The sequence below is a fragment of the Mastigoproctus giganteus genome, chromosome 5, assembly GCF_048544385.1.
Source record: "Mastigoproctus giganteus isolate SK-2022 chromosome 5, ASM4854438v1, whole genome shotgun sequence".
Taxonomy (NCBI): domain Eukaryota; kingdom Metazoa; phylum Arthropoda; class Arachnida; order Uropygi; family Thelyphonidae; genus Mastigoproctus; species Mastigoproctus giganteus.
In genome coordinates this window covers 58,191,431-58,208,267 of record NC_143579.1, presented here as the reverse complement: position 1 = coordinate 58,208,267, position 16,837 = coordinate 58,191,431, and the positions used below count along the sequence as shown (strand labels likewise).

General features: G+C 38.8%; 1 protein-coding gene across 2 annotated transcripts in view; it reads right to left on the bottom strand.

Annotated features, from left to right (window-relative positions):
• Nucleotides 1-16,144, bottom strand: part of LOC150085421 (prohormone-1-like) — a 37,599-nt gene extending 21,455 nt beyond the window's left edge. For both annotated transcript variants that reach the window (XM_090373223.1, XM_090373224.1), the window contains exon 1: nt 16,032-16,144. The gene's annotated coding sequence lies outside the window, so the exon portion shown is untranslated. The remainder of the gene's footprint in view (nt 1-16,031) is intronic.
• Nucleotides 16,145-16,837: the final 693 nt, after the last annotated feature.

The following is a 16,837-nucleotide window of genomic DNA, read 5'->3' as shown; positions in this document are numbered from 1 at the left end:
ACATTTTAATACTTTTTTTCGCAGAATTTGTGGAAATAGAAAAAACGTAGCTGTCAGATTGTTATCTTCAAAAGAAGAAGATGCACTATTCGCTGAATTCTGAAGAAGTTAATAAATATTTATGTATCACTAATTCTGTTTTTTGTTGTGCTCGCTGCTGTCTTCATAATACCCAATGCGAACGCAACTTCGAAGATGTTTTCAATAATCTTTCGCTACAGGCAGAACCCGGGTACTCATAAAGGCTACTGATTTCGTACATTGAGGTGTGCGGTGATAGCAAAAGAAATCAGATTACTCCTCTTCCGCATCACTTCTTGGAAGTCATAAAGAACATGTCTCGAGAAGTGTACTAAGATGGAAAACCTAAGATAGGAAATTCTCTTTTTTAAAGATTAAATTCCGAAGTCCTTGAAAAGACTTAAGTTCACGATTCACTTATAGAAGTATTTCTCCATACGCCAAGAGCGCATCAGTAATCCTCACTGTTTTGTAACTTAAAAGAAAGGTGAGTCATCGGCTAACTATCGAAGTCTGAACTAGTTTCTGAACATCTATTTGCTTCTGGATTATGTTTAAGTACCCCGAGTCGTACTTGTTTATTGCAAATACAAAATATTTAAAAGACAAACTGTATAAATAAATTTAAATGAGACCTATACGATTTTGATTTCTGTTTCGATTTCATTTATTTAATAACGAAGTGAGGGATACTGTGCTTCAAGAAGCTGGTCTTTCTGACCCCTATTTAGAGAACATCTTTTCTCGGGGTGTTCTTAATAGTCTCTTCTGCTCTACGTATCTTAAATCTCGACGAATTGAGGGCACTTAAACTGATCCTAAAGAGTTCTGCTGCTTCCACTTGAAATCCTCTTTTAAGAAAACCGTTTTACAGATTTTTTTCTTTTCCCCCTCTTGTTGGAAGATCTCCACTCAGATTAATTTCGTCAAACGACTTCTCTCGGTAATGAACAAAGTCTATCCGCCTTACTGCGGTGTTTCCGCCGGCCCTCGTGCCCATTACTCGATCACTTTGATAGTCGTGAACGATACCGTTTCGCGGGAAGTGGCAACTAATTTAATAGTTCCCCGGAGAGTTAGTGGGTGCAGGCGATGACTTTATTTTGTACCCAGCGTCTGACTGATTAGTCCGTAGCTCGTGCATCTATTCAGCGTCTTTCGACCACTTAAAGGTATCAGCAGTTTCGAAAAGCTGACGCATTTAAGTTTTAGAGAATACAGGGCAAACAACAAGGCCAGTTATGTCTTTCTGGCGCTCCCATTTATTATCAATCCCTTTCAGCCGGATATGGACTCGTGTTCGTGACGTCATCACTCGATTAGCAGACCCACCCCTTAAGTTTTTCGCATTTTTAAACAGGGATCATTATTTTACACATTTAATTACATTCCTCACAGAATAAAATTCAGGTTTTTTTTTATGACGTAAAGATTTCTACTTAAGTGGATGAGGAGTCGACATTGGACTTATTGGAGTGTAAAGGCGATGCACGCGCTTGACACAAAGTGAAACGAAAGCTGTGGGGTCTTTTCACATGTGTACGAGTATTAGGAACTGTTCGCGGACTACTCGAAGGTAGAAAAGAGCAGGGGTAGCTTGCAATGCATTTTCTCTGCGACTTACTTCAGCCGTGTGGAAAAAAATATCGTAACAGCTGTGAAAAAGAAGTTATAAAACTACCGCGCTGTGTTGACAGAAATATATGTGTAAGCGTGGAACTTGGGATGCACTGTGTGAGCTATTAAAAAAGGATTTTCTGGGAGTGATTTCAGCTACAAAATAGTCTGTTCGGCGGCACTTCAGTCAGTGATGCAGTCACGAGAGTGAGAAGAAGATAGACAGAGATAGAAAGAAAGAGACAGGACCATTCCATTATTATTTAGGTTCGATCGGTTATGTTGAATCTTCCGTGGAACATTTTAAAGCAATGTATGTCACTTGCAGATGGAAATGTTTCTCCACTCTTGAAGCAAAACGGTTTTTGGTTGATCAAGTAGTTCTTGCCTTCATGGACGGGTGAGATCTGGTTCTAGAGCACCAGTATCATATTATTCTTTGCTGAGTTTCGTGACAGGAAACATTAGCCTGATGAAAGTCCCATAACAAATACGGTATTGTACACAATATGTTTTTTATGAAAAGTTCCAACACCGATATTAGAACCGATAGTACTTAGTTGAAGGATGAGAAGATGAAAGAAGATACTTGTTGACATTAGATTTGAATTTCTGTAGATTGTAATTTTAAGGAAATAAGTATGAAGGGAGGTTGTTGCAGAAAACGGAAGTTGAATGAATAAACGAGGAAGATGAAAAGTTGGTTCTGTGAGTTTTGAAGTTGGACAATAAATGGATGCTCACTGATTGCAGCATGTATTCGGACTGGTTTGGAAGAGAGAGCAGGAATTGTAAACGCCAATTCAGAAGAACAGTGCCCATGGAAGTATCTGTAGAAGAGGCATGCAGCAGAAACAGTACGTCTATGAGAAAGCGAGTGGAGAGACTCTGTTAGAGATGAATCATTAATTAACCTAACTGCCCTCTTCTGAATGGAATCTAGAAGCCTGAGAGAGGTTTTGGGGGCACCACCCCAGATGTGGGAACAATATTCCATGGTAGGGCGGATTTGTGATTTATACAGAGTGAGCAGCTGTTTGAAAACCAAGTTTTTTAGATGCAGAGGAAGCAATATTTGTAATGTGCTTGTGCCAAGAGAAATTAGAAGACAGAATAATCCCCAATAGAGATATATCATCTTTATTTGTAAGGTGCAAAGATACACGGAGGTACCAGACATTACAATACCCTTCACGGCACTAAGCCAGGGGTATGATGTTCGATGACACTCCGATTGCCTAGCAATCGGAGTGTCATCGAAGATAAGCATAGGAGCAGAAGAACCTTTTTGCGAGATATAAGACAGAACTGAGTTTTAGAAGGATTGAAATCAACTAAGTTATTTTTTTCCCCACTGTAGAATTACCTGGAGATCAGCATTTAAGGAAATGGGGGTGGATATTCGAGAAGTTTAAGCTGATTGAGCAGGGCAAGGTTTCTGAAACTGGAAGGTGGAATGTAATGTGCTATCATCAGCAAAACTATGGATAGGATTTCCAGTCAGTGGAAGAAGGTCATTAATATACAAGAGGAAAAGAGTGGGGGAAAGAACTGAACCTTGGGGATCTCCACCATTAGTGGACAAGTTAGAAGACAGAGAGCCATCTACCATCACCCTCAGTGAGCGGTCAGAAAGAAAACCGAATACCCAATTACAAAAAACAGTTGGCAAACCAAAGGATGGGAGCTTATTTAGAAGGCTTTATGCCAAACTCGATCGAAAGCCTTTGAAATGTCAAGAGCAACTGCTTGAGTTTCGTCAAACGTTTCCATAGATGGGTAACAGAAGCCAGAATATCACCAGTGGATCGATGCTGACGGAATCCATACTGCGATCGTTGATCTGATGGAAGGTTTCTAGATAGTTTGAGAGTTGGCTGTTAATAGATTACTTTAGAAAGAGTTCCGTAAGTGCAGGGAGGATAATTGGATGGGAGGGATTTGTTACCCTGTTTAGGAAGTGGATGGATATTAGAAAATTTCTAAGCAGATGGAAAAACAACTGTGGAATAAGAAAGTGTAAAAAGGCGACACAGAACACGAGTAAGTCCAGGAGCACAGAATACAACGCGAAGTTTAATTATTGATCTTCTGTGAAATTGTATTTATAAATTTACTCTATAATGGTCTATTTATACTCAGGCACAACCATATAGATCGGAGGGGCTTACAAAAATTCAGTTAAACAATGAACCTGAATAACTGTTTTTGAGATAACAGCCCGATAAATGGAATTTAATTCCATGAATTTTCCCACGAAGTGGTCAGAGTTCTGTATCAGTTTTTAAAATAGTTCCAATCCATCGGAACTTCTACTGAGGAACATCACTGTCAAGGTCTTTTCAACGGAAAGTTGCATCAATTAACTTAAAGAGATTCGGTTTTGGATCTGATGGATAGGACGAAGTCAGCATGGAGGGGAAGACTTGTTGATTCAGTCCACTCGAGTACTTTGTCATTTCCTTCGAGTCTCTATTACACTTCCTTAATTACCGCTACTCAGAATCTCGTGCTCCAAACTTTAATTAAAGTTCAGTGAACACAGCATTTTTCTCACCATTTTTGATTTTAGCGGTTTAAGTTTCTTAACACTTCTTACTTTATTGCTGTGCCTATTTTTAAGTTGTATAATAAATTCAATTTTAGGTTAAACTGATTTCACTTTATGAGTGTTCCCTCACTGGAAGTCCAGTACTAAAGAAGATTGATTACTTTTGTAGTTAAACACATTTATTGAATGAACCGACGAAGTCTGTTGAAAGCTGAAACAATAATTGTAGCGCTGGACGTTTAGTGCGAGAACTTCTCAAAAGGAAAGTCCAAAGTCTGGAAGTTTTCAGTATTTCCAGTGCAGTGACTTCGTGTGCTAATAAAATCCACGAGTCATGAACTAAGTTATTGCCAAATTTAAGCCTACCTTTTGTTTGACTGTGCCAGTTGGAGTGTATAAGGAAAACCATTAAATTCACGAGGCGAATAGAGAGCTTCTCATGGACATGGGTTGTTGAGATGCGTAACTCGGCGTCTTAAACTAGGTAGTAAACTTTCTATCATGCACAATTCTTCTCCTTACACTGAATAATGAAACGCACATATGTATTCGCACTTTTAAGATTGTTTAGGTGGTCGTGTTCACAATGGACTTCGGTTTGTTGTTTATAAAACAGAAAAATCTGCCATAAAATTTACAGTTAAGTACGTGCAGTACTTTTTAAAAGCTAACATTTCTCTCTCTCTCTCTCTCTCTCTTTTTATCTATCCTTTTCTCCTAATATGTGGAGAAATTTACTGATGATACAGATGTTCAGTGTTCCTTCATAGCATTGGATTTGTATAATTCTCCTAAATATTGATATCTATTTAATAAATACTAGAACAGGCGGTTAAGTAAGGGGTGTGTGTTATGGACTAAAGCATCTAAGGTTATGAGGCGTCAATATATTATATCTAATTGCGGGTGGTCTTTGGTTGGTTTGTTGGAAGAAAAAACACTGCATTTCCGGGAGAAAAAACCATGCGACATTCGCCTGAGACACTTGGAGTATTCGTGAGACCCTCGTATGAATACTTGACAACTTCGTTTCTTATAAATTCGGCTGAGAGTAACAACCCACATATTAAATAAGAAACTCCTCAATGTCTCGTAGAAATATGATTGAACATCAGTCGGATGAGGGCTCATACGCAACCCAGAAATAAGTCCGATTAAATAGCGCTTTAAATTTATCAAATAAATAGTTTTATAGCTAAAACAAAAGCTGGGTTCTATATATTTCTATCTATTCACATTATTTCTTGGTATAAAATGACTTTCCAATAATTACCACGATGTATATAGGGTCTTGTATTAATCATTAATTCAACACGCCAATGCCGGACAGATTTATTATTTTTAATATATCGATTCCTTTTATGTCTCTTATGATTTTGTGTCGTGTGCTAAAAATGAAGACACACGCACATTAATAGAAGGAGAAATAAAGAATAGGAGGGGTAGAAATCAATAAAAGAAAATACAGAAGGAAAAACAGAAATCGAGGCAGAACGAAAGAAAGATTGAGAGAAAGCGGGAGTAAGAGAACCATAGATAGATGGAGAGAGAAAGAGAGGATTTCCCCCTCTCTTGTATTTCATGACTCATGTCCATCTGTATCGATGTGATCCTTTTTATCACATAATTCTCTTCAGATCATTTCCTTTTTCTATTTATCTGTTATCTGTTTTTTTTTCTTTCAAAAAGAAGTGCAGTGGTCTCTAGTAACTTCTTAAAAAAGTTTTAGAAAATATTTCCGAGCCTTTCCTACGAATCCCCGTAAATCTCAAAGGCCACTCTGTCTTCCTATCGATTTTCTCATCGATTTGTTAGTTCAATTGGATTGGTCTTTCGACAGTCTGTACTATGGATCTATTTATCAGCTGGTGTTAAGCATAAGCTAGCTGGTTCAGTGATTTAAATTATTGATATAGGAAAGGAGATAAAGAATTGAAAAACGCTCCTTTTAAAACATCTGTCCACCATTCGTTCTCATGTTTATTTGATAAAATTCTCGGTATTGTCCAAAGGTATATTTTCTATCCGTTTCCACAGAAACCGACAAGTCATCGTGGGGATTATGAATCTCTGTTCCACAAGCCCACGATGACATTATCAATTCTCAGCATCAATTCGATCTATTTTCTTTTTATTTTTTACCAATACGATGCATTTCGAACTGGGTATTTATAAGATGCTTTAAAAGCTTTTTGTATCTAAAAATTGCTGCTGAGACTCATCGATAGCTTAGTTGCTAATCTGTATCGCTCTTCAATTGTCCATATTTTTAAATCCTAACATAGTCGGCTACCTGTTAATCTAGCTAATCTAAGTAAAAGTCCATTTTCTCCAGAATGAATTTATTTTCTTGCACACAGACACTGCCAGTTTTCCACTTTTTAATTGAATTATAGGGATTAGACCGGTGTCTTCGTTTAACCATCCATTTCAAACTTAAGTTATAAATGATTTCTTTAATTTACTCGCTAAACAAAGGTTTAAGCCTATCTGTCTGACTTAATACCCGCAGATAACGTTGGAATTAAATGAATCCATCGGAAGAACCACTAATTTGAAAACTTTACTGTGTATTTAAAAGCAAATTTTCGATGTGGGTTTAGTTGAGAGGGGTGCTGATGAGTGATGAAGTTAAATGAACAAAGAAGATACTTCAGCAGGGACATCTGGCGAACTTTGAGCACACCAGGAAACTTTAAGACATAGCTGTTAAATCTTGCATTCATAGATCGAGTGTACTATCAGATAGTGTTATCGGTGAAGGGTATTTGATTCATGAGGGAGCTGTAAGAAGACCGGGAAGGAGAAGGCATGGTAAACAGTATTGATGGAAAGGGATAAGTTCACGGTTGGATCATTTACTGCCTGGCTTTACTACGGATTTAAAATTTGAAGCGAACGTGACTCGGCGTGTCCAGTAAATGACTCGTTTACGATAGAAAGTCAAGAGGAGAGGAAGACTTATTTCATCCGCATTGGTGAGGATAATTTGATGCACGGTGTAGTTGTTCCAGAGTGTAGTCAAGTCCCTAGAGGTGGATGCATTGATGGGGGAACTCGCAAACTGCATTTTGTTTCGTCGGTGGGTATCAAGCATATTTATAGCGATGCGATCATAAACAGCTTTTTGAGTATTTACGAGTACCGTCTTGGGGAAGGGCGGTTTTCGAAATAATGCAAGAGAATGACATATAGGAACTATACAACAGGAAGATTGTGACGTGGAGATTTCTGCATGAAATATTATCAATGCAATCTTTTCTTAGAAGGCCCAAATCCTATAACTTTGCTCTTATACTGCGTGAGGTACTTTGCTTTTGTGCTTTCTTAACTAGTATGAAATCTGTCCAGAAATTGAAGACAGAAATTGTCCCGAAATCTCTCCTGAAATAGTTTGGTATGACCTAAATACGTTTCGAAAATTACATCATAAATTAAGTAATTTTCAAACGAATTCTAATTCAAAACTTTTATTGTTTTGATGATGCCTCTAGCCCCAAGCTAGAGGCATCATCAGACTGTCATAAAGGTTGATTTAATGATATCTCAGTGAGAGAGCTGTTTGTCTCTAGGAGATCGTAGTACATGACTAGGTTTTCCTCACTGGACTTACTTTTTTCTGGGATAAGAGATTCACAAAATGATGGCTGCGAGAACCCGCTGCATTTTGAATTTTTCTTCATGTAGGGATCCATCTACTACAGCAGGTGGATTGTATACTGAAAAATGTTACCCACGACCAAATGTTCTTTTTTGTGAGGACCCGTCACCACTCGTGGGTAGCGCGTTTGGTATTATTACGTTCTTCTCACACCGGGTGGAAAAAACCTCAGTTCGAATCCCATCGATCACAGGAGGAATTTTTATGAGTATTTTTTCACAACGTAGTTGAGTTAGTCGGCCTCAAGTGAGGGGAGCATGGTTTTTCTCCCGGAAACTCGGAATTTCAGCAAAAATCACAGAAGCCACGGACGAATACATACCATTAAGAAAATATTGCGGGAGCAGGATGTCGAAATGGATGACTGCGGAGCTGGCTGGTCAAATAGAGCAGAAAAAGGTAGCACAGGACAGATGCAGAACGATGAAAAATACTGAAGCCTACAACAGGTACAAGTTGATCTGTAGCAGTACCACAAATAAGGCCAAGGAGGCCAAGACTGCGTATGAAAAAGCATTGACTAAGAAAGCAAAGAATTGGGACAAAGAATTTTTCATGTATGTGAGTACAAGAAAGTAAAAAGCGAATCAGATTGGACACTTGTGCACTGGATGTGGAAAAATCTAAGACAACCCAGCTGATGTTGCGGATGAATTGAATATGGAAGAGGCTGTGCGAGTGAGGGTGAGCCACATAAAATCAGTGATGTCGTAATTACAGATGATTGTTTATTAGAAAAACTTTTGAGCATAAAGGCAAGTAAGGCTTCCGGAGTTCATGGCATATACCCTGTAGTTTTCAGGGTATTTGCCATCATGCCCTCAAACCATTGAGGTTAATTATGGCAGCATCACTGGTCTCAGGGGAGATTCATTTGGATTGGAGAAGTACCAATGTATCGACAATACCTAAAAGTGGTTCTAAGAGGGAAATTAGTAACTACAGCCCGGTTAGTCTGACTTCAGTGGTAGGAAAAATTTTAAACGCAGTGATTAAGAGGGCAATTCAGGATTTAGGTAGATAGGGCATTCTGAAGAACACACAACATGGCTTTGTTAAGGCTAAATCATGCTTAACTAACTTAGTAGGCTACTTTGATACAGTTATTCATGAAAAATGATTTTAGAGCATGATTTCGACATAGTTTATTTGGATTTTAGAAAAGCATTTGATCAGAGGTTACTGTATAAGCTTGAACAGGTTGGATTTACTGGCAAGATTCTAAGACGGATTGCTGGGTGGCTGCAGGGCAGAAGGCAGTGGGTTGTGATTAATGGATATTCTTCACATTGGTGTAAAGTCAGGAGTGGGATCGTTCAAGGATCGGTTCTCGGACCACTGTTGTTTCTCATTTCCATAAATGACATCGACGAAGGGATAGACGACGTGATGTCAATATTTTCAGATGACATAAAGATTGCCGAGTCGTTAATTATCAGTGCCAAGTAGCACTCATTCGTGATGACTTAAACAGACTTCAAGGATGTTCAGAGAACTGTCATGCTGCTAAATGCAAGGACTTACATTTGAGAAAATGCGATCCACGAATACATTTTACAATTGTCGGGGCTGAATTAAAAACAGTGGAGGAGAAAAGGAATCTGGGAGTTATAATACCGGCAGATAAATTTTCTGAACAGTGTAAACAGGCAGCCAGGAAAATCCATGGTCTCCTATCGACGGTTTATCGAACTCTATTCTGTAGAGATAGGAAAGTCATAATCTCACTGTATAAGGCAATTGTAAGACCACATTTGGAATTCTGTGTTCAAGTATGCAGACCTCATCTGAAAAAAAGACATCGAGCTTCTTGAAAGGGTCCAAAGACGGGCAACTCGAATGGTGAAATCGGCAGAAGGACGACCGTACGAGGAAGGACTCCGATTGTGTGGGTTGCAGAGCTTAGCAACCAGGCACCTCAGAGATGACCTGATTGAGGTTTATAAGGCTCTGAGAGGGATTATTAAAATGAATGAATGTGGAATTCTCACTGTTCTAAAGAATTCCAGAATTAGGGGTCATAAATTACAGGGGTTGAGGTTTAGATTAGATTGCAGGAAGTTTTCTTTTAGCTAGCGAGTCGTTGATTGCTGGAACAAATTACCATCGCAGGTAGTTGAGACTGACAGTTTTAATAAATTCAAAAGTCAGATAAGTATCCAGTTTACCTTTGAATTTATTCAAACTCAGCCTCAACTACCTGCGAGGACAACCTGTGGCTTTCTTGCACTATATGGAGAACACTATTACTATTGCCATTTCAGTCCAGAAAATCGAACACGCAGCTTACAGACACGTTATACATGGCTCAATATGGCCTAAGTTGCTGATGAGTCCGAAACCCTACAACAACCAACCTAACTACGCTCAACACTCGTTTATTCAAAAAGAAGTGTACAACTCGGAGTTGAACACATCTTTTAGATATAGGGACTCATTTTGACTCTAAATATCGCAGAAAGCACATCCCTAAACTACACTGACAAGCACATCCCTAAACTACTGTATCTACGCGAACAACTGCCATGACCTTTCGGTCACTTATCATCATGATTGAGTATTCTGACAGCAGATGTCCGTATCCTTAAATGCAAAGACATTTATTATACTATCAATAAAGAAGGGATCGTGCGAGGAACAGAGCCTTGAAGATTTTTAAGAAATCGGAGCCATATGAAAGGTTGAAACATAAAAATTAATCTACAAGATAAAAGCAAACATTCTCCAGTCAGTTAGTTCTAAAACGGTTCATTTTCGGTCCCTCGTTAAAAAAAAACTCTCGTTTAAAAGATTGCGATGTAATGGCAGTTTACGAATTTAAATGTAAGAGAATGTCTCAAGCACCGGGACTGACTACATAAGAAAGAATAAAAATATACTTAAGAACGGCTGAGTTTTGTTTCCTTCTTCCTGCACTGAAATATTTTCCAGTGTTTGAAGATCCTTTAAGTAGCTCTCGAAAAGAATTCGTGTAATATCGTCATCAACATTAACATGGTGTAAGGAGCGCGAATCTTGGACTGTAGAGCAGTGGAAAACGTCTATGGACTCGACTCATCTATGGACAGACGAGTCTAGGTTCACACTCTGCCAGTCTGATGGCTGTTCCTGGATGTGGCGAAACAGTTCCTTCCTGATTGTATCCTCCCAACAATGAAGCTAAGTGGAGGCAGTGTCGTGGTATGGGGCTCCTTTCATGGCTTGACTTGGACCCATTAGTCGTTATCGACAAAACCATGAAAGCTGTGCAATAACAGGACAGCCTGGACAATTATGCACTTCCAACATTATGGCAATACTTCGGGGAACGCCCATACTTGTATCAGCAAGACAACGCGCTATGCCATACTGCTCAGGTAGTAACAGAGTGGTTTGAGGATATGGGTGTGGGAAAGTTGGATTGGCCAGCCCAGAGTGCTGATCTGAACCCTACCGAGCATCTTTAGGATGTATTAGATCATTGGGTACGTGCACGTCGAGATCGCACAAAGGCCGAAGTGGTGGCTGCGTTAAAGGCTGAGTGGAAGAACATATCACCTGCCATTTATAAAAAGCTGGTTGAGAGTATCCGGCGAAGATTGAAGGCCCTCATAAAAGCTAAAGGTTTCAGCACAAAATATTAAATGACAATAAAAGCTCTCTTTTTGTCTAGAGGCAAGTGTCCGGATATAAATGGTAGGGCAGTGTCTATACGAGGGGGATTCACAAAAGATTTGTATTCGCCCAGAAGTAGCTGTGATAGAAAGATGAATTGTTTTTGTTTGATAGCTTGAAATCTTTATAGAAACCACACTAATTTTGGTCTCGATCTGACAATTCATTATTTTTCTTTGCAATGCTGAATGAAGTATCATAATGGATGAAGTGGAATACAGATCAGTGATTTGATTCCTTTTTCTGGAAGGGTAAACACCCAAAACAATCCACGAAGAAATGGTTGCTGTTTATGGAGAATACTGCCCAGATTACAGTGGTATTGCACATTAGTATAAACAATTCAAATGTGGAAGGCCCTCAGTGCATGATGAAGAAATCCCAAGACACCCAGCAACTGCTGTAACAGAAGAGGGTGTTGCAAAAATTGAGGCATTAATCCCGGAATATCGCCGTGTTAGCGTCAAAGGACTAGCTGCAGAGCTCCAAATTAGTGTAGGGCTTGTGGGGAACGTCATCCAACAACAGTTACATAGGAGTAAAGTGTCTGCTAGATGGGTTCCCAGACTTCTGATCCCTTATAAGAAGAAGGCAAGGCAGCAATGTGCACATGAATTATCGGTGTGCCAGAAAAAGTAAGGGAAGTTAATGTCAAAACAATGGAAGCATGCAGAATCACCACTCCCCAAAAAAGGCAAAGGTGCAACTAAGTGCTGGCAAGGTGATGGTGTCAGTTTTTTGGAGCCAGTATGGTGTAAGACTAACAGATTACCTTCAAAACGGCTGCCTTCTGACTGCGAAGTATTATTCGCATCAAGTTACTTGCTGCTATAAAAGAAAAAAGGGAAAGTTGTCAAAAGGTGTGCGTTCTTCACGATAATGCCCCTGCTCATTCGTCGCATGCTGAAGTGAGGTGCGCCCACGAATTGGGTTTGAAATATTGCCGCATCCTACTTATTCCCCAACCTTGCACCACTGGATTTCTTCCTCTTTCCTGCCCTAAAGTCCTTTCTTGGCGGAAAACACTTTTCTGCTGTTGATGAGGAGACTTCTGCTGCCGAGTCGTGGTTTGAAGGGCAGTCAGAGGACTTCTACAAAACTGGCCTGCAGAAGCGAATTGAGAGGTGGTAAAAATGTCATTTTGTCTAGAGATTATGTTGAAAAAGTGTACATGGTGTTTGTTTCAACTTTCTATCACAACTTCTGGGTGAACACAAATCTTTTTGAACCCATATCGTATGTTTAGAAATTACTGTTTTAGCTATAAAATCTTTTAGAATTTATGGGTTCAGGAGGGTGAAAAGTACGGTTTCAGTACAGCGAGACTCCAGTGCACCTGCCTCGGTGCAAAGAACCGTGAGGTAAGGTGGCTAAGTTCTAGGAGGGCTTTTTACGATTTTTTTACGAAATTGGGAATACAAAAGCACGGCTAACACGTGGAACCGTTTCGAAAATATAGCGAATATGTAGAACGTATTAGACCCTCACTCAGATGAGCTAAGGTTCAGTTTAGATGTACAAAATAGAAAATAGAAAATGTTATCAAATCTAAAACAAAACATTTTCCGGACTTGCACTAAACTGTCTTTGTGCTTTGTGCTTCCATAAACCATGGTGATGTTGTGGCATCTTGATAAGATAATATGTACCGTGGTTTATGATCATATATACATTGCCCTACCATTAATATCCGGACACCCCTCCATGGATATGGAAACAGGTCATATGCATGCAACAAGTCACAGGACCTGCTATAAATATGAGCCCTGGGCTTCGAACAGACAATTGCAAAAGTGGGCATGCAAGATGACACGTTCATCAGAATTATCTCAACATTTCAACAGAATTGAACACCTCAACAAATGCTAGACGCCGATTAACATGGTGTAAGGAGCGCGAATCGTTGACTGTGGAGCAGTGGAAAACAGTCCTATGGATAGACGAGTCGAGGTTCGCACTCTGCCAGTCTGATGGCTGTTCCTTGGGTGCAGCGAATGCCAAGGAAACAGTTCCTTCCTGATTATATCCTCCCAACGATGAATTTTGGTGGAGCCAGTGTCATGATATGGGGCTCCTTTCAGGGTTTGGCTTGGGCCCATTAGTCGTTATTGACGAAACCATGAATGCTGTGCAATACCAGGACAGCCTGGACAAATATGCACTTCCAACATTATGGCAATACTTCGGGGAAGGTCCATACCTGTATCAGCAAGGCAACGCGCCATGCCATATGCTAGGGTCGTAAAATGGTTTGAGGACATGGGTGTGGAAAAGTTGAATTGGCCAGCCCAGATTGCTGATTTGAACCCTATCGAGCATCTTTGGGATGTATTGGATCGTCGGATGTATTGGATCGTCGTTCCAAAGAACAAGGCCGAACTGGTGGCTGTGTTAAAGGCCGAGTGGGGGAACATATCGCTTGACATTTATAAAATGGTGGTTGAGAGTATGCCGCGAAGATTGAAGGCCCTCATAAAAGCTAAAAGTTTCAGCACAAAATATTAAATGACATAATAAAAACTCTTTTTTTTTTTGTCTAAATGAGGTATCCGGATATTAATGGTAGGGCAGTGTATATTGTCTTTCTTAGAATCATTCAACAACTTTATCTCCTACAATTTCACGAAGTATAAGAAATAGTGCTAGATCTATCAATTTGACCATCCGGTTTCATTCAGGTTTGAACTCATCAGGCACTTCACTTTGTGTATCATTCTGCAAGAATATATCATTCGGACGCTACAATTAGTTGTAGGTCTTCATCGAACCTCAGGACAAATTTAAAACGAACAGCTCAGTCAGAAATCTAACATAACTAAAACTAAATAGTTCTTTGAACGCACAGTGTATTATTTTGTTAAATGACAAGGTGATGAGCAAACCTTTCCTTCCCTGTAACTTTTTAAACATCAATTGTACAGACATCTGCATCTCTAAGGGTATAATTACACACATTTTGCAAATCAATTACGATTACATAAGCTGATCCAGGAGCGAAGGATTAATGTTCAAGAGTATGTCGCCCTGATCATTTAGCTCTTTAAGCAGCATCATGTTTTCTGGTAGAGTAAAATGAAAAATCGTATAAATAGAATACGTTACTGAATGAAAATCTATTTTAGGAGAATTCTCGTGTCTAAATTCTTTCACTTTTGAGAAATTTATCACTGAAGTACCCAACCAACCAAAGCCAGAGTTCTCTAAGTTTCGATTCAATAACAACCACGGTTGCTTAACTGAAATTGATAATTAATAGGAAAATCCATCGCATCTTCTTCAATTTTCACAGATTTTGTTGATAGTTACTAGGAATTAAGAAAGTGTCTCTTCCAATCATTTCTTAAGAAAGTTTATTGCAATCTAATTATATCGGGTAATGAGAGGAGGGTTGTCGGATGTAGAAACGGGGATTTGTGTTGAAAGTCTTACGCTTACATTGCAGAAATTAGGTTTGGTAATGGATGGCTGCCTTGCAGATTATTCAGAGGATATCGGGTTTGCATGATTTGTCATCTGTAACCCACAAGTGGTCGAAAGTACCGTAAGCGGATCCCTTACCAAACACATCGAGCAAGAGGATATATTTTACGAATAATTATCGCACGTAGGACATCAGTGAAGAGAAACAAATATGTAGTATTAATAGGCCGAGTACAGCGTCACTGGGGGGGGGGTGAATTTGTTGTAAGTCACTGGGGAGATTAACCATTTGTATTAGCAGACAGGCCCATATTTTCTCTCTTGCCACGTTCACTTCATCCTTAATTGAGATTCATTTCTTTTAGGAAGAAGATATTGATTCTTTCCAACGTATGAGGGTCCCTGAGGATGATTTAATAATTTTATTTAACTTACTAGGTGCAAATTAAGGTTGGAATATGTGGTCTTAGCACTTTAATGTGCAAAATTGTCTGCTACATCCGTTGTCAATTCGTGATTATCGTTTCCTATAGTAAGCTGAATTCTAAATCAATGGAAGAGAGATTAAAGATTGGAAAATAACTGGTCCTTTTCTTAGTTTGAGAGAGAAATCTTTTGTCCCCTTGATAATACAGCGCGACCGTTTAACGGCTTCCAGGAACATTCCGAACAAGAGATCCATTCAATAAAGATATTAAATGATAACACACCATAGATTTAAAGATTTTCATCAAAGACACTTAGAATTAGATACTTAGTGGTAAATTAAAACGAAAAGGACAATAATAAGAATAGAAACTTTAAGATTAATCATGGACATATGCATATTACTTGATGTTAAATTAATCCTAGAAGAATCACATTATTAGAATCATATCAGAATCATAAATCGCATCAAAACATTACCATTAAAATAAAAGCACACAAGAACGCAAATTATCTATCTTTTATATAACTAAATAGACGAATAATGCACACAGATTAAATGCTCTTACCACTTACTCTATTACTCTAGCGAATAAATAAACTGATACATTAATATTTCACGTTAAGCGCATCACTCACTGCAGACCCAAAATTCCTACTCTGGACGCATGCACAACTTACCTGGAATGAAGTCGTCAAGCGTTCTGATCTCGCGGCGCGAAGTCGTCCCAGCAGAGCCAAGGCAGTCGCAGCTTTATATATCTCGCGTCTGTCGCCACGTGACCAATTGACACTTGTGGAGCTGATATCCAGGCGCGGATCTTTGTCAACTATTGGACGTCTTAAGATTTCCGTGGGAGAAAGTAAGAATTAAGTTCTTCTCAATGCAGAAAGAAAGGAAATTCTCCTGCCTGGGAGGCGGAAAAAAGATGTCTGATTGGAAGTTCCCTGTTGTGAAACTTCTTCTCGATTATCTTTTCCATTTATGTGACCTTTTCTTCGCTTTAAAGCTGTTAATATCATTTAGAAGAATGTTTATGAAAATCGATATTGGAAGAAATGGTACGATGAAAAGAAAAAATGAGTTTGAACTGTCCTTAATGGTTACAAATAGATTGTTTTTCAAATACTCTGTTGGTGGTGGTGTTCTCTTGAAGTTTGTGACAAACTAGAAAAGAATCGAATGAAGATATTCTAACAAAATTCCATTTCCATTTTCGAAGGTGAAGAAATAATTAATTTTTAATTGTAGCCAGATAAGAAACTATTTTACAAGTTCTATGAACTATTATTGGTATTTTAAGGGAAAGAGAAACACCACTCCTACATTTTTATATAAAGATTTTAGAGATTTTTTTTATGAAGGTTATAAAGAGAATAAAGATTTTTCTTTCTGTCACTTGAGCGAAATTTTTACTAACTTGACAATATTGATGTTCATTTAGAAGTGGACAGCCAGTGCGTATTCAAGATTCAATGTAAGATGT